At 40.0% G+C, this 18,714-nt stretch overlaps 1 protein-coding gene across 2 annotated transcripts in view; it reads left to right on the forward strand.

Moving 5' to 3' along the window:
* SEMA3C (semaphorin 3C) overlaps window positions 1-18,714 on the forward strand; it is a 364,490-nt gene that overhangs the window by 88,438 nt on the left and 257,338 nt on the right. Inside the window, exon 2 of one of the 2 annotated variants that reach the window (XM_053716520.1) lies at window positions 1,189-1,335. The exons of the other annotated variant lie outside the window; for it this stretch is intronic. The gene's annotated coding sequence lies outside the window, so the exon portion shown is untranslated. The remainder of the gene's footprint in view (window positions 1-1,188; window positions 1,336-18,714) is intronic. 2 annotated transcript variants of the gene reach the window in all.

Raw genomic sequence — 18,714 nt, forward strand, 5'->3', positions numbered from 1 at the left:
GGTGTGTGCTGATTCCTGGTACATTGCACATGTAGAAAGGCTAAATGTAGGATTTCATGTGCTCTCTTTAACAGTGTCACATCAATGTGGGACCAAATCAACAGAATAAAAATTGTCTAAAGGGAACATTGACAGATTTTTTTAAGACAATGTATGAATAAATTGAAACTTATGTGGCATATTGTGAATACTGTTACAGTGAAACATTTTAGAAATTAAAAGGGCTGTAAAGTCAAAAAGAAACTTTCATGATTCAAATACAGCATGTCATTTAAAACAATTTTACAATTTATTTTATGAAATTAACTTTTTAACTGTTCTCTTGCCATCCTTTGTTAAAGAGTACACCTAGTTAGGATCATAAGGGCTCAGGAGTGTCTTTGTAACTCTGTCAGCAGTGTTTTAAAACATTGTAGCACTGTTATACATTGTTGCAAGCACTGCAGCCATAGAATACTAAAGACACGTGCACGCTCCTATGAGCCAACCTAGATTAACTTTTCAACAAAGGATACCAAGAGAACAAAGCAAAATTGATTAACTAAATAATAATAATTGTGTTTGAATCATGAAATTACTGTCCCTTTAAGATAATGGGACTTAAAACTAAAATAAAAATTGTCTAATGCATTAGAGGCGGTGTTCAGCTTAGGACTGGTAGTACATTCCTGCTCTTGAGCTAACTTTAATCACAAGTTTGGAAAGGTTAAACACAAAGGTATATGTAAGCACTAGTGCTATATGAAAATGCTCTATGTCCCTTTAATTTACTGAGAAGTGAATTTAAAAACACAGTAATTGCTTGATGGTCTCAATTTAAATTTTTTATTTTGTTCTAAAACATATTCAACCTAGAAGGTTTAAAAAAAATTAAAGTGCTTAATCTGATCTGTTATCTTTGCTTATAAACATTACTACATGATTGCAAAAGCCAAGTTGTAGTTGGAAATGTTGAAACCAAACATCAAACTTTTATGTAAATTTATAGAGGAAATAAAACAATTATACATCAAAAGTAGCAAATGTTTTTCATTAAATGTAACAATGTCAACGTCACTGCCTATAACACGTAATGTAGGTGCAACATTAGGAATTGCATTGCCACATTTTAATACAGTCTACCTTACCAAGAAAGTATGCGTAATTATATTAGATTCTGTCAAATTTATACTGTTTCTGTTATTTCAGCTTGTAGTGATTTCACAAAAGATTTACATCAATGACAGGCTAACATGAAATGTTGACAGAGCAACACCAAATTAAGATGCTACAAAATGACAAACGTTTGTGGGAAATAAAATAACAAGTCTGATTTTGTGTTCTCCAGACGTTCCGGTGAGTCTGACAAGTTCCTTTAAAATATTATAAGTTCCATTACAAGAAAAGTTTCAACAGAATATTTTTCCTCAGGTTTGTGAAGCCTCCTGTGCTTCAAGAACCCTTGAAAGAGAAATGTTCCTTGGCACTGGGTTCGTTATAATGATACACAAGGCTGGAACAAATTTAAAGGACCGTAATCAAGTTTCACAGCCTACTAAGGAGCTCAGTACATGCCTTAATGTCCAAAATGAGATCATTGAATTCTAGCCGTCTGCAATAAGTATGCTGTAGCTCTAAGTGTGACAGCTCCTTTGATGAGCAGTTCAACAAGAATTTCTAAGGAGATGATAAAACATTGTTTCATAAGGTTGGCGCTCTACGCTGTTATAGGTGTTTGACAGGTGAAAGGGATGGAATGTAAACAATAGTATTAATTTAAACACATTATCTATCTCAAGGTTTAACCTCTAGAGACATCGCTAGCTTTTTATTTAAAGGATCATTAAATACAGTATAATTGCACAACCCACAGATACACCATAAATGAAAAAACTTATAGACACAGTGGCCCATTTATCAAGCTCCATATGGAGCTTGAGGGCCCGTGTCTCTGGCGAGTCTTCAGACTCGCCAGAAACACAAGTTATGGACCCTGTCCGCCATAACCCTGTCCGCCCGCTCTGATGAGGCGGACAGGAATCACTACAACTCAACCCGATCGAGTACGATCGGGTTGATTGACGCCTCCCTGCTGGCGGCCAATTAGCCGTGAATCTGCAGGGGGTGGCGTTGCAATGCTGAATACAGAGAGCGTATTGCTCTCCGCATTCAGCGATGTCTGTCGGACCTGATCCGCACTGTCGGATCAGGTCTGACAGACACTTGATAATTCGGCCTCAATGCATTAGCACTTACTCTCAATTTTAAATTATCAGATTCCTTGCAATTCTATGCCCACTGTGACATGTGACAGCCATCAGCCAATTACAGACTCATATATGTAAACATGGTGAACTCTTGCACATGCTGAGTAGGAGTTGGTACCTCAAAAAGTCTGCATATAAAAATACAGCAGAAATTGATAATGGAAGTAAATTGGTAAGTTATTTAAAACTGCATGCTCTATCTAAATCATGAAAGTTTATATTTGATGTTAGTGTCCCTTCAATGCTGTTTATATTACAGTGAATACAGTGGAAGACTGTTTCTATTTTTTCAAATAATTTTCCAAATTGTTACAGTTTTCATAGGGTCTCTATCAATTACTACAATCTGATTGTGAACTTACAGATCTAGGGGCCTATTTATTATGGTGCAAGCGGACATGATCCGATATTGCGGATTATGTCCGCTGCACATCAATTTATTATTGCACCAGCAGTTCTGGTGAACTGCTGGTGCAATGCCGCCCCCCTGCAGATTCATGGCCAATTGGCCGCTAGCAGGGGGTGTCAATCAACCCGATCGTATTCCATCAGGTTGATTTCTGTCCGCCGCCTCAGAGCAGACTGAAAGGTTATGGAGCTTGATAAATATGCCCCCTAGTCTTATACTAAAGAGAAAAGATAATAAATCATTTTTAGAGGGGAATCATTGTGTGTGTTGTATGTTGGACAACAGGGTTACATGGTTTAATACATTTTCTATTACTATGTGAAACATGGCACAATTGAATTATATGTGAGTAAGGAACACATTAGGACCAAGTACAATAGTTTCAATGAGAGTTGGCTGTAAACACACATCATTTATAAGAATTTAATTCTGGGGTGTAGTACAGCAAGCCTGGTTTTCACAAATGTAATTTTATAACAGATGTCCTACATTATAATGGATTGTCATGGTTTTGGAGCTCTTTTCTCCCTTCTTCAACTCTCCTGGACCTCATAAATGTCCTGGTTTGCCCAGGAGGTTCCCAGCCACATGCCCAGTTCATCTACTCCATCATAAATTTGCCCACTCCTCCTACGCTCCCAGCTTGCCCTGTCTCCACCTCAGTATCTCTCAGACAAAACTACTAGACTTCCTATTTCAGATAGTCTCCAGGAAATGTTGGGAGGTACTGTTGTGCGTGTTTTATATGTATGCAATGATCAAAAACTTTTAATTTTTTTTGGAAAGAGTCCTTATAGTATAATTTATTGAAAAGGCTTTTGCTAGTTCTTATCTGGATGATTCTGTTTTTTTTTTAACTATATCTATTATTTTGTTTGCTTTTGTTTGTGTAGATGTATCTTCCCTTTATTACTGGATAAGACATTTACAACTAGTAACTCTAAACTGAGATAATATTGCATTGTCAAGATTGATATGATACTACAGTAAAAATGAAGATATAATATTTGCCTGGAACTGGCAGTGGTCACAAAGTTACATTCGATGTGTCCAACATTCTTTTGTGAAGAGCAAAGTAGAATTTTTTTTTTTACGCTCAGAGGGCAAGTGAGACAAGTTTAGAACTACCATGAAACTAAACAAAAATGTATACCTTATAAATAAGAAATCTTTATATTAGCCATTTAGCTGGAAACTGCCACTGGAATGACCTACACAAATGTCAGAATGTACTAGAACTCAGGATTGGCCCTGTCAAGACAAATGTTGGATTATTAACCACTTTTTCTAAGCTTCTGTCAGTACTTATATACTGCATTATGGGAATATTGTTGCTTTGTAGATCACCTTCATGAGAGATGATTTAGAAACAGTGGCCTAGATTACGAGTTTTGCATTAGAGGCTATGCGGTGCTAAAGAGCAGTTTTCCCTCACCGCTCACTTACCTACAGCTCTGGTATTACGAGTTTTCAGAAACCCGTCGTTAAAAGACAAGAAGTGAGCGTTGAGCAAAATTTTGCTCATTACCACACTCCAATACCAGCACTGCTTAAGTCAGCGGTGAGCTGGTCGTACGTGCTCGTGCATGATTTCCCCATAGGAATCAATGGGGAGAGCCGGCTGAAAAAAAGTCTAACACCTGCAAAAAAGCAGCGTAAAACTCCCCTTAACGCAGCCCCATTGATTCCTATGGGGAAATAAAAGTTATGTCTACACCTAACACCCTAACATGAACCCTGAGTCTAAACAACCCTAATCTTACACTTATTAACCCCTAATATGCCGCCCCCGACATCGCCGATAATTATTAACCCTTAATCTGCCGCTCCGGACACCGCCGCCACCTACATTATATGTATTAACCCCTAATCTGCTGCCCCCAACATCGCCGACACCTACATACTATTTATTAACCCCTAATCTGCTGACCCTAATGTCGCCGCAACCTACCTACATTTTTTAACCCCTAATCTGCCACCCCCAACGTCACCGCCACTATAATAAAGTTATTAACCCCTAAACCTAAGTCTAACCCTAACACCCCCTAACTTAAATATAATTACAATAAATCTAAATAAAATTATTACTATCATTAACTAAATTATTCCTATTTAAAACAAAATACTTACCTATAAAATAAACCCTAAGCTAGCTACAATATAACTAATAGTTACATTGTAGCTATCTTAGGGTTTATTTTTATTTTACAGGCAAGTTTGTATTTATTTTAACTAGGTACAATACAACTAGGTAGACTAGTTAGTAAATAGTTATTAACTATTTAATAACTACCTAGCTAAAATAATTACAAATTTACCTGTAAAATAAAGCCTAACCTAAGTTACAATAACACCTAACACTACACTATAATTAAATAAATTAACTAAATGAAATACAATTACCTAAATTAAATTAAATTAGCTAAAGTAAAAAAAACAAACAAACACTAAATTACAGAAAATAATAAACAAATTACAGATATTTAAACTAATTACACCTAATCTAATAGCCAAAAGCCCCCCCGAAATAAAAAAAAACCTAGCCTAAACTAAACTACCAATAGCCCTTAAAAGGGCCTTTTGCGGGGCATTGCCCCAAAGTAATCAGCTCTTTTACCTGAAAAAAAAAACAACAACCCCCCCAACAGTAAAACCCACCACCCACACAACCAACCCCCCAAATAAAATACTATCTAAAAAAACCTAAGCTCCCCATTGCCCTGAAAAGGGCATTTGGATGGGCATTGCCCTTAAAAGGGCAGTTAGCTCTATTGCAGCCCAAAGTCCCTAACCTAAAAATAAAACCCACCCAATACACCCTTAAAAAAACCTAACACTAACCCCCTGAAGATCGACTTACCGGGAGAAGTCTTCATCCAAGCCGGGCCGAAGTTCTCAACGATGCCGGAAGAAGTCTTCATCCAAGCCGGGCGAAGTGGTCCTCCAGACGGGCAGAAGTCTTCATCCAGACGGCATCTTCTATCTTCATCCATCCAGCGCGGAGCGGGTCCATCTTCAAGACATCCGACGCAGAGCATCCTCTTCATCCGACGACTAAAGCTGAATGAAGGTACCTTTAAGTGATGTCATCCAAGATGGCGTCCCTTAGATTAGAATTGGCTGATAGATTGAGCTCACATTCTATTGGCTGATTGAATCAGCCAATAGGATTGAACTTCAATCCTATTGGCTGATTGCATCAGCCAATAGGATTTTTTCTACCTTAATTCCGATTGGCTGATAGAATTCTATCAGCCAATCCGAATCTAAGGGACGCCATCTTGGATGACATCACTTAAAGGTACCTTCATTCAGCTTTAGTAGTCAGATGAAGAGGATGCTCTGCGTCGGATGTCTTGAAGATGGACCCGCTCCGCGCCGGATGGATGAAGATAGAAGATGCCATCTGGATGAAGACTTCTGCCCGTCTGGAGGACCACTTCGCCCAGCTTGGATGAAGACTTCTCCCGGCTTCATTGAGGACTTCTGCCCGGCTTGGATGAAGACTTCTCCCGGTAAGTCGATCTTCAGGGGTTAGTGTTAGGTTTTTTTAAAGGTGTATTGGGTGGGTTTTATTTTTAGGTTAGGGACATTGGGCTGCAATAGAGCTAACTGCCCTTTTAAGGGCAATGCCCATCCAAATGCCCTTTCTCTTGTAAGGTGTATCCAGTCCACGGGTTCATCCATTACTTGTGGGATATTCTCCTTCCCAACAGGAAGTTGCAAGAGGACACCCACAGCAACGGTACCGGCGTTGTACTGTTTTACTCTCAGGCAGAAATTAGAAGAAGAATTCTGCCTGGAGGTTGATGATCTTAGCGGTTTGTAACTAAGGTCCTTTGCTGTTCTCACACACAACTGAAGAATATGGGAAAACTTTAGTTGGGGGAACGGTCTGCAGATTACCTGCTTTGAGGTATGTTCAGTATTTTTAGTTCTAGAGAGATGACAGAGCCTTGTGTATTTGAGGTAAGCCTGATGCAGTGATTTAACAGCAACTGGGATCATGCTTACAAAACAGGGTAATACTCATGTTATTACTTATATTACTTAGTGACAAAACGTTTACATGATTTCATAATTAGGACGTTTTTTCTCTGAGGGAGATAAGTCTTTATTTGGGGCCTAGTTTCCACATGGCTAGTCAGATACTCCTAGGAGTATTTTCTTAAGGCCCTTCTAACATCCAGTAACATGGTGGGAGGGGCCTATTTTAGCACTCTAACTATGCAGTTTTAATTCAGACTGAGACATCCAGCTTCCCTAGAGGTTTTCTCTGGCATCTGAGGACCATTTCAAAGGGGTTATTTCTTTGGCAAAATCGTTTTTGAGGGCAGGTAGGAGCCTCAGCAGTGCTGTGGCAAGGTGCTCAATTGTTTTTTAACGTTTTTTAATGTTTTTCAATCCGGTTTGGGGACTAAGGGGTTAATCATCCATTTGCAAGTGGGTGCAATGTTGCTTTAGTCCCTTACACACAATGTAAACATTTCAAAGACTTTAGTGTATTTTTACACTGTTTTGCAGTTTAAGTGCTAGTTTTTTTCTCTTAAAGGCACAGTAACGTTTTTGTTTAATTGCTGTTTCACCTTTATTAAAGTGTTTTCCAAGCTTGCTTGTCTCATTACTAGTCTGTTAAACATGTCTGACATAGAGGAAACTCCTTTTTTAATATGTTTGGAAGCCATGGTGGAACCCCCTCTTAGAATGTGTACCAAATGTACTGATATTTCTATAAACTATAAAGACCATATTATGGCGCTTAAAGATTTATCTCCAGGATATTCTCTGACTGAAAAGAGGGAGATTATGCCATCTAGCTCTCCCCATGTGTCAGAACCTATAACTCCCGCTCAAGTGACGCCAAGTACATCTAGCGCGTCTAATTCTTTTACCTTACAGGACATGGCGGCAGTTATGAATGCTACCCTCTCAGAGGTATTCTCCAAAAAGCCAGGGCTACAAGGAAAGCGAGACGGCTCTGGGGCTAGAACTAATACAGAGCTTTCTGATGCTTTAATGCCTGTGTCCGATATACCCTCACAATGCTCAGAAGCCGAGGCAGGTGAGCTTCTATCTGTGGGTGACATTTCAGACTCAGGGAAGGCAATACTTCAGTCTGATTCTGAAATGACAGCGTTTAAATTTAAGCTTGAACACCTCCGCTTATTGCTTAGGGAGGTTTTAGCGACTCTGGATGACTGTGACCCCATTGTGGTTCCAGAGAAATTGTGTAAAATGGACAAATACTTTGCAGTGCCTGTTTACACTGATGTTTTTCCAGTCCCTAAGAAGTTTTCGGAAATTATTACTAAGGAATGGGATAGACCAGGTGTGCCATTTTTTCCCCCTCCTGCTTTCAAAAAGACGTTTCCCATAGATGCCGCCATACGGGACTCGTGGCAGACGGTTCCTAAGGTGGAGGGAGCAGTCTCTACCCTAGCTAAGCGTACAACTATCCCCGTCGAGGACAGTTGTGCTTTCCTAGATCCTATGGATAAAAAATTGGAGGGTCTCCTTAAGAAAATTTTTATTCATCAAGGTTTTATTCTCCAGCCTCTTGCATGCATTGCCCCAGTTACTGCTGCAGCGGCTTTTTGGTTTGAGTCTCTTGAGGAGGCTCTACAGGTAGAGACCCCGCTAGACGATATTCTAGACAGGATTAAAGCTCTTAAGTTAGCTAACTCCTTTATTTCTGACACCATTTTTCATTTAGCCAAGCTAACGGCTAAGAATTCAGGTTTTGCCATTTTGGCGCGTAGGGCGCTATGGCTTAAGTCCTGGTCAGCAGACGTTACTTCAAAGTCTAAGCTTCTTAACATCCCCTTCAAGGGTCAGACCCTATTCGGGCCTGGTCTGAAGGAGATCATTTCTGATATTACTGGAGGAAAAGGTCACGCCCTTCCTCAGGATAGCTCCAATAAGTTAAGGACCAAATAGAATAATTTCCGTTCCTTTCGAAACTTCAAGAGTGGCGCAGCTTCAGTTTCCTGTAATGCAAAACAAGAGGGAAATTTCACCCAGTCCAAACCAGTCTGGAGACCTAACCAGGCTTGGAACAAGGGGAAGCAGGCCAAGAAACCTGCGGCTGCCTCTAAGACAGCATGAAGGAGTAGCCCCCGATCCGGGACCGGATCTAGTAGGGGGCAGACTTTCTCTCTTCGCCCAGGCTTGGGCAAGAGACGTCCAGGATCCCTGGGCATTAGAGATTGTTTCCCAGGGATATCTTCTGGACTTCAAAGATTCATCTCCAAAGGGGAGATTTTATCTCTCACAATTATCTGTAAACCAGATAAAGAGAGAGGCATTCTTATGTTGTGTTCAAGACCTACTGGTTATGGGAGTGATCCACCCAGTTCCAAGGGAGGAACAGGGGCAGGGCTTCTATTCAAATCTGTTTATAGTTCCCAAAAAAGAGGGAACTTTCAGACCAATCTTGGATCTCAAGATCCTAAACAAATTTCTCAGGGTCCCATCCTTCAGGATGGAGACTATCCGAACCATCCTCCCTATGATCCAGGAAGGTCAATATATGACTACCGTGGACTTAAAGGATGCTTATCTCCACATTCCGATTCACAGAGATCATCATCAGTTCCTCAGGTTCGCCTTCTTAGACAGGCATTACCAGTTTGTGGCTCTTCCCTTCGGGTTATCCACGGCACCAAGAATCTTTACGAAGGTTCTAGGGTCCCTACTGGTGGTTCTAAGGCCATGGGGCATAGCAGTGGCTCCTTACCTAGATGACATTCTGATACAGGCGTCGACTTTTCAAATCAAGTCCCATACGGACATTGTTCTGGCCTTTCTGAGGTCTCACGGGTGGAAGGTGAATGAAGAAAAGAGTTCTCTCTCCCCTCTCACAAGAGTTTCCTTCCTAGGAACACTGATAGATTCAGTAGAAATGAAATTTTTTCTGACAGAGGTCAGGTTATCAAAGCTTCTAACTTCCTGCCGTGCTCTTCATTCCACTTCTCGGCCGTCAGTGGCTCAGTATATGGAAGTAATCGGCCTAATGGTAGCGGCAATGGACATAGTTCCATTTGCCCGCCTACATCTCAGACCACTGCAACTTTGCATGCTCAATCAGTGGAATGGGGATTACACAGATTTGTCCCCTCTGCTAAATCTGGATCAAGAGACCAGGGATTCTCTTCTCTGGTGGTTATCTCGGGTCCATCTGTCCAGGGGAATGAGTTTCCGCAGGCCAGAGTGGACTATAGTGACGACAGATGCCAGCCTTCTGGGCTGGGGCGCGGTCTGGAACTCCCTGAAGGCTCAGGGTTCGTGGACTCAGGAGGAAGCCCTCCTTCCGATAAACATTCTGGAACTGAGAGCGATATTCAATGCTCTTCAGGCTTGGCCTCAACTAGCTGCGGTCAGGTTCATCAGATTTCAGTCGGACAATATCACGACTGTAGCCTATATCAACCATCATGGGGGAACAAGAAGCCCCCTGGCAATGTTGGAGGTTTCAAAGATAATTCTATGGGCAGAGGTTCACTCTTGCCATCTCTCAGCTATCCATATCCCAGGAGTAGAGAACTGGGAGGCGGATTTTCTAAGTCGGCAGACTTTTCATCCGGGGGAGTGGGAGCTCCATCCGGAGATATTTGCCCAGCTGATTCAACTATGGGGCAATCCAGAACTGGATCTGATGGCGTCTCGTCAGAACACCAAGCTTCCTTGTTACGGGTCCAGGTCAAGGGATCCCCAGGCAGCGCTGATAGATGCTCTAGCAGTGCCCTGGTCCTTCAGCCTGGCTTATGTGTTCCCACCATTTCCTCTCCTCCCTCGTCTGATTGCCAAGATCAAGCAGGAGAGAGCTTCGGTGATTTTGATAGCACCTGCGTGGCCACGCAGGACTTGGTATGCAGATCTGGTGGACATGTCATATCCAAATCTAATTTCTCTGCGACTGACTGCTTGGAGATTGAACGCTTGATTTTATCAAAACGTGGTTTCTCTGAGTCGGTCATTGATACCTTAATTCAGGCTCGAAAGCCTGTCACCAGGAAAATCTATCATAAGATATGGTGTAAATATCTTCATTGGTGTGAATCCAAGGGTTACTCAAGAAGTAAAGTCAGGATTCATAGGCTATTATCCTTTCTCCAAGAAGGATTGGAGAAGGGATTGTCAGCTAGTTCCTTAAAGGGACAGATTTCTGCTCTGTCTATTCTTCTGCACAAGCGTCTGGCAGATGTTCCAGACGTTCAGGCGTTTTGTCAGGCTTTAGTTAGAATCAAGCCTATGTTTAAACCTGTTGCTCCACCATGGAGTTTAAATTTAGTTCTTAAAGTTCTTCAAGGGATTCCGTTTGAACCTCTGCATTCCATAGATATCAAGCTTTTATCTTGGAAAGTTCTGTTTTTGGTAGCTATCTCTTCGGCTCGAAGAGTTTCAGAGTTATCTGCCTTACAGTGTGATTCCCCTTATCTGATCTTCCATGCAGATAAGGTAGTTTTGCGTACCAAACCTGGGTTTCTTCCTAAGGTGGTATCTAATAAGAATATCAATCAGGAGATTGTTGTTCCATCACTGTGTCCTAATCCTTCTTCAAAGAAGGAACGTCTATTACACAATCTTGACGTGGTTCGTGCTTTAAAGTTTTATTTACAAGCTACTAAGGATTTTCGTCAAACATCTGCATTGTTTGTTGTCTACTCTGGACAGAGGAGAGGCCAAAAGGCTTCGGCATCTTCTCTTTCTTTTTGGCTGAGAAGCATAATCCGTTTAGCTTATGAGACTGCTGGCCAGCAGCCTCCTTAAAGAATTACAGCTCATTCCACTAGAGCGGTAGCTTCCACATGGGCATTTTAAAAATGAGGCCTCTGTTGAACAGATTTGTAAGGCGGCAACTTGATCTTCGCTTCATACTTTTTCTAAATTCTACAAATTTGATACTTTTGCTTCCTCGGAGGCTATTTTTGGGAGAAAGGTCTTGCAGGCAGTGGTGCCTTCCGTTTAAGTTCCTGCCTTGTCCCTCCCTTCATCCGTGTCCTAAAGCTTTGGTATTGGTATCCCACAAGTAATGGATGAACCCGTGGACTGGATACACCTTACAAGAGAAAACAAAATTTATGCTTACCTGATAAATTTCTTTCTCTTGTGGTGTATCCAGTCCACGGCCCGCCCTGTCACTTTAAGGCAGGTGTTTATTATTTTTAAACTACAGTCACCACTGCACCCTATAGTTTCTCCTTTTTCTTGCTTGTCTTCGGTCGAATGACTGGGGGTGGCAGTTAGGGGAGGAGCTATATAGACAGCTTTGCTGTGGGTGTCCTCTTGCAACTTCCTGTTGGGAAGGAGAATATCCCACAAGTAATGGATGAACCCGTGGACTGGATACACCACAAGAGAAAGAAATTTATCAGGTAAGCATAAATTTTGTTTTTCAGGGCAATGGGGAGCTTAGGTTTTTTTAGATAGTATTTTATGTGGGGGGTTGGTTGTGTGGGTGGTGGGTTTTACTGTTGGGGGTTGTTTGTATTTTTTTTTTTCAGGTAAAAGAGCTGATTACTTTGGGGCAATGCTCCGCAAAAGGCCCTTTTAAGGGCTATTGATTGTTTAGTTTAGGCTAAGTTTTTTTTTTGGGGGGGGGCTTTTTTATTTTAATAAGGCTATTAGATTAGGTGTAATTAGTTTAAATATCTGTAATTTGTTTATTATTTTCTGTAATTTAGTGGGGGGGTTTTGTACTTTAGCTAATTTAATTTAATTTAGGTAATTGTATTTAATTTAGTTAATTTATTTAATTATAGTGTAGTGTTAGGTGTTATTGTAACTTAGGTTAGGTTTTATTTTACAGGTAAATTTGTATTTATTTTAACTAGGTAGTTATTAAATAGTTAATAACTATTTAATAACTTTTGTACCTAGTTAAAATAAATACAAACTTGCCTGTAAAATAAAAAATAAACCCTAAGCTAGCTACAATGTAACTATTAGTTATATTGTAGCTAGCTTAGGGTTTATTTTATAGGTAATATTTAGTTTTATATAGGAATAATTTAGTTAATGATAGTAATTTTATTTAGATTTATTGTAATTATATTTAAGTTAGGGGGTGTTAGGGTTAGACTTAGGTTTAGGGGTTAATAACTTTAATATAGTGACTGCGACGGTGGCAGCAGATTAGGGGTTAATAAATGTAGGTAGGTTGCGGCGACATTGGGGTCAGCAGATTAGGGGTTAATAAATAGTATCTAGGTGTCGGTGATGTTGGGGGCAGCAGATTAGGGGTTAATACATATAATGTAGGTGGCGGCGGTGTCCGGAGCGGCAGATTAGGGGTTAAAATTCTTATTATAGTGTTTGCGATGCGGGAGGGCCTTGGTTTAGGGGTTAATATGTGTATTATATTTGCGGCGATGTCCGAAACGGCAGATTAGGGGTTAATAATTTTATTATAGTGTTTGTAATGCGAGAGGGCCTCGGTTTAGGGGTTAATAGGTAGTTTATGGGTGTTAGTGTACTTTTTAGCACTTTACTTATGAGTTTTATTTTACCGCGTTATACCATAAAACTCATAACTACTGACTTTTAAATGCATTAGGACTCTTGACGGGGTAGGGTGTACCGCTCACTTTTTGGCCTCCCAGGACAGACTTGTAATATCAGCGCTATGGAAGTCCCGTAGAAAAAAGACTGTAGGAAGTTTACGTAAGTCGTTTTGCGGTAATGCCAAAGAAGTGTGTCGGTGACCCTAAACCTGCAAGACTTGTAATAGCAGCGGTAGTAAAAAATCAGCGTTAGGACCTCTTAACGCTGCTTTTTTACCCTAACGCACAACTCGTAATCTAGGCGTGTGAAACTCTTGTCAGGGCCCTCTATCCCTTTGTCTCTGTAATATTACAATGGGGGGGGGGAGGTAATTGCATTCTTGGACCCAGTCAGAAAAATATTGAGAGCTGACCCTAGTTAAGAGATCATAGTGCTATAAAATCTCTCCCTGGTTTGGGAATCTATAGTATTCAATTGGAAATGGATCCCATAAAATGCACCAGAGGTCCAGATTGTGACCCCCATGCCTTTGAGTGGTCAAACCTGATATTGAATCCAAACAATGCTTGGTACATGTAATGAAGAGAAACACAAAGTACCAAATTATGGTTGAGGTTTCTACCCTTATACAGAAAATGAGCAAGCTGGGTGTAGTGCTTTTTATCTTTTACTAAAGTCTATATGACCCTGGATTAAAATAATCACACCTTTTAAATATACTTTCCCTGACATTTTAATGGTGCAAAGCTTAAGCATTGTAAACATGATAATGCATGTTATTGATCATAGTCTAGAAGGTTTATTGATTTCAGTGGAAGCTTTAGAAATGTGGTCACAGTGCATATAAAATCCCTCAACCTAATCTCTCAATAAACTTCTTTTTTCTGTCTGTATGAAAAAAAGTCACAGCAGCAGAAGAAATAGTTTCATCTTTTAGAGTTTGGCAGATTATTTATAGAAGCATTTAATGTGTGCCTCTTGTTAGGTGAATTGTTTATAGAAGATGTGTCAAATGTTCCTCATTCACAGCTGACCTGTCTGAAGAGAATAATGGTGTATGCGTGATATATTGACCAGCCCCATTAACCTATGATTCTTCTTTTGTCAGGTTTGTGTCCCCATAACACACAGACATAAGTTTATGTACAAATGGACCACATTTTATTTTAGACATCCTCCCCCCAAGCATAGTCCCACAGTTGTTTGCTTAACAGGGCAGTGGCAACTATAGGTGTATAATGAATATAATTTATATACATTATTGTCAATTTTTTTTGTCTTTTTAATAAGTTTTTGAAATCGATTTAGTTGATAAAATGGCATTTTTAGTTATGTAAATTAAGCTACAAATGTGGCTTTCTAAATTTGAAGCTTTGAGGCCTGCTGTAATCAAGCTGCACTGTAACACATCTCTATGAGTAGATTACATTTTAGTGTTTTTTTCTTTTCTTGTTTTTGTGCACATAATATGCTGAACTTTGAATACACACAAGTGCAGTTCTAATTTTTTAGGGGTTGGGGGGGGGGTTGAAAATATAACCCTTGGCCGCCGGTTATGGTAGCATTGACTTGGAACACATTTAAAGGGACATAAAAGACATAATGAATTTCCCATAAAAAATGTTTTGTTATGTGTAGCCCTGATTTATTTGCTCCCTTTTCATTTAATTAGATTCTGAAATTGTGTTTTTTTCTTGCAAGAGGTTAAAGGGACAGTAAACCTTAAAAATAATGTTATATAATTCTGCACATAGTGCAGAATTATATAACATTATTTAGGTGCTATAGCCATAAAAGCATTTTTTGCCCGTTTAATTTGCTAAAATACGGCGCTCTTACAGACCCGCTCTCTGCTCTCTGCTGAGCGGGTCTGTAATATTTAGTCAGCGCATCGGGCCAGCTGTATAGTCACAGCCCGGCCCGATCGCGCCATAAGACTAAGTGCAGCTCGCTCTTGTGACAGGAGCGAGCTGCACTTAGTGCTATGGCGCGGTCGGGCCGGGCTGTGACTATACAGCTGGCCCGATGCGCTGACTAAATATTACAGACCCGCTCAGCAGAGAGCAGAGAGCGGGTCTGTAAAAGCGCTGTCATTTTTACATTTTAAAAGGTAAAAAAGGGTTTTATGGCTATAGCACCTAAATAATGTTATATAATTCTGCACTATGTGCAGAATTATATAACATTATTTTTAAGGTTTACTGTCCCTTTAAAGTGCTCACTCAACATTGTTATATTTTTATACTTTATAACATTTAAACCTCTAAATTTCTGCCTGTTTCCAAGTCACTACAGACAGCCTCTTATCACATGCTTTTATATTAGCTTTTCACAAGAGACTGCTAATTCATGTGTGCCATATAGATAACATTGTGCTCTCTCCCGTGGAGTTGTGCAGGACACTGCACTAATTGGCTAAAATGCAAGTCAATAGATAATAAATAACCATGTGATCAGGGGCCTGTCAGAAGAGACTTAGATACAAGGTAATCACAGAGGTAAAATGCATTTTAATATAACCATGTTGGTTATGCAAAACTGGGGAATAGGTAATAAAGGGATTATCTCTCTTTATAAATCATACAAATTTTGGATTAGACTGTCCCTTTAACAACATAAATCTCTTTGAAACAAATTGTTTCTATGGTAATTGCTGCATGCATTGTTTACAGTCGCTCGTGAGTTGTGTTTTGGCTGTGCCTGACACACACACAAAAAAGTACTAAAAACATTTCCTGTTGAAATTGCCTGTATGATATTCATATTTCTCAGTAAATGCAGCTCATCTACACAGGGTGCAATAGCCACTTCTCTAAGCTAATTAGACAATAGGCACTCATGCTCAAAGGGACATGAAACCCAAATTTTTTCTTTTGTGATTTAAAAAGAGTATGCCATTTTAAACAACTTTCTAATTTACTTCTATTATCTAATTTGCTTAATTCTCTTGACATACTTTGCCGAAAATCATATCTAGATAGGCTCAGTAGCTGCTGATTGGTTGCTGCACATAGATGCCTTGTGTGATTGGCTCCCCCATGTGCATTGCTATTTCTTCAATAAAGGATATCTAAAGAATGAAGCAAATTCGATAATAGAAGTAAATTGGAATGTTGTTTAAAATTGTATTCTCTACTTGAATCATGAAAGAAAATATTTGGGTTTAGTGTCCCTTTAAGGTGTAAATGCTTTGGATTCCATTTTTAAAATATAACAATCCAGACTGCTGGGTTTAATGACTTCTGTTTATTGTGTACATGTTTAGCTTATTTAGTTACTCACTAAATTACTTAAAATACATCTCTCATTTGTGACATCAGAATATAAGTTACACGATTTCCTTAAGTGGTCCATATTATGGTTTCTTGGTTTAATTACTGTAATGACTTCTGACATAGTTTTTCATGTTAAGTATGTAAGTATATATCATGCTTGTTAAGAGTGCTCTACTGGCCTAAGGTGCACCTTGACATTTAGAGCTGTCTAGAGGTTTCACTGAAATATTAACTGGTTCTTGTTGCAGTCAGTTATTCCTGCACTTTGCTCTTCTCAATCTAAACTGTAACTAAAAATGTGTTCTCTAGACAGGAGGTGCAGGCATACAAAATATCTAGAAAATAGAATGCTATATGAATGGCTAAAAATGAGTAAACCAGTATTGCATGTAACCATGGTGTTTGAGTTAGTCATTATACTAGTAGTAGACGTGTTAGGTAAGCTAATACTGGAGACATTACAACCCGTAACATAATACTTGAATGCCCCCAACATTCTGTGGGAGAAAACTAGCACTGGGAGGTGAAGTCTGGTAGTCTTAGATGAGAGTTATGCTAGTCCCGAGGAAAGGCTGGGGCAGAGGTGTAACGGTCCAGGTCACAGTGGAGTATCTGAGAGAAGGGAGAGAAAAAAAGGGGAGGAGAGAAAAGGGAAGAAAAGGAAAGAAGGGAGGGAGAGAGGGAGAGAAGAGAAAAGTGGGGAGGGAGAGGAGAAAAGGGAGAAGGGAAAGAAAGGAGTGAAAGAAGGGAGCAAGGAAGGAAGTTGAGAGAAAGAAGAGAGGGAGGGAAAGGAAGAAAGAAAGAAAGAAAGAAAGAAAGAAAGAAAGAAAGAAAGAAAGAAAGAAAGAAAGAAAGAAAGAAAGAAAGAAAGAAAGAAAGAAAGAATCAAGGGAGTTGAGGGAGGGAGGGAGAGAGTGAAGTGAGTTAAGGGAGGAAGGGAGTTGAGGAAGGGAGGGAGAAAGGGAAAGAAGGGAGAGAGGAAGGGAGGGAAAGAAGAATACACTTTAAAACAATCACTGCCCTTCACATGCAACAACATAAGTAATTACCATCATTCAAGTAATGAAACTTTTTAAGTGTCCATTTACTATTTTCTCTATGAGTTCCTGAATGCAGAGAAAGCTAGCTATTAGTAGCTAACATACATTAGCGCTGAGAGTTTATGATTAGACATCACAAACTGAGGCATCCAGTCTGTTAGTTACTAAGACCTGCAATAAGCACTGCGCTCGCAGAACCACCACAGCTGACAAGGGGAGGCAGCATATCGGCACAAGGTCTTCTCCTCCAACCTCAACTTGTAAGCATATCCCCAGGCAAGTTTCTCACCAAGAATGCTTCCACTGCAAAAATGCTGGTGGCTCTAAATAAAGCAACGGTTTAAAGGAGCACTGCCTGTGAAGAGAGACCTTAATCAGCGCACGTGCCTTATCTTCTCTGTAAAATCTTGCACTTTATCGCTCACTGTACTGTGTGCTGGCTTTTAGAGAGAGGATAGGACAGATGTGCTGCCCCTCCCAAATCTGCTGCCCTAGGCACCGGCCTTGTTGGCCTAGGCCATAATACGCACCTGGTCCAAGAGATTGCTTGGTTTAACCTAAGGGTGATGATGGGACAGTCCATAATGATGAATGGAGCATCAATCCATATAATAAAGCCACAGCACCACAGATATTTGTTGTGCTGTGGCTTTATTATATGAATTGATGCTCTATATGAGATGGGAATGCAGTAACCCCTGCTACGTGCACCTACCACAAGATTGGAACTAAGAAAGATTGTGTTCAGTGCTGGGCCTATTTAATTTCAGTTAATGCTCAGTATGTGAACAATGCTGCTCAGTCTTAAAGGGACATGAAACCCAAAATTTGTCTTTCATAATTCAGATAGCGCATACAATTTATTTGAGTGAAAAGGGCTCCAAAGTGTGTGTGTATATATACGTTTTGTTCTGCAAACTCTGGTGTTTTTTATTGCTGTGGCTGCAGCAGGTTAATGCACCAGATAATAAACTAACACAGGTATTCTTAAAGGGAAACTCAACCTAATTTTTTTTCTTTCATGATTCAGTTAGAGCATGCAATTTTAAGTAACTTTCTAATTGACTCCTATTATCAATTTTTCTTCGTTCTCTTGCTATCTTTATTTAAAAAGCAGGAATGTGATGCATAGGAGCCAGCCCATTTTTGGTTGAGAACCTGGGTTATGCTTGCTTATTGGTGGGTAAATGTAAGCCTCCAATAATCAAGCGCTATCTATGGTGCTGAACCTAAAAATGGGC

Source organism: Bombina bombina, chromosome 6 (assembly GCF_027579735.1).
Source record: "Bombina bombina isolate aBomBom1 chromosome 6, aBomBom1.pri, whole genome shotgun sequence".
NCBI lineage: Eukaryota > Metazoa > Chordata > Amphibia > Anura > Bombinatoridae > Bombina > Bombina bombina.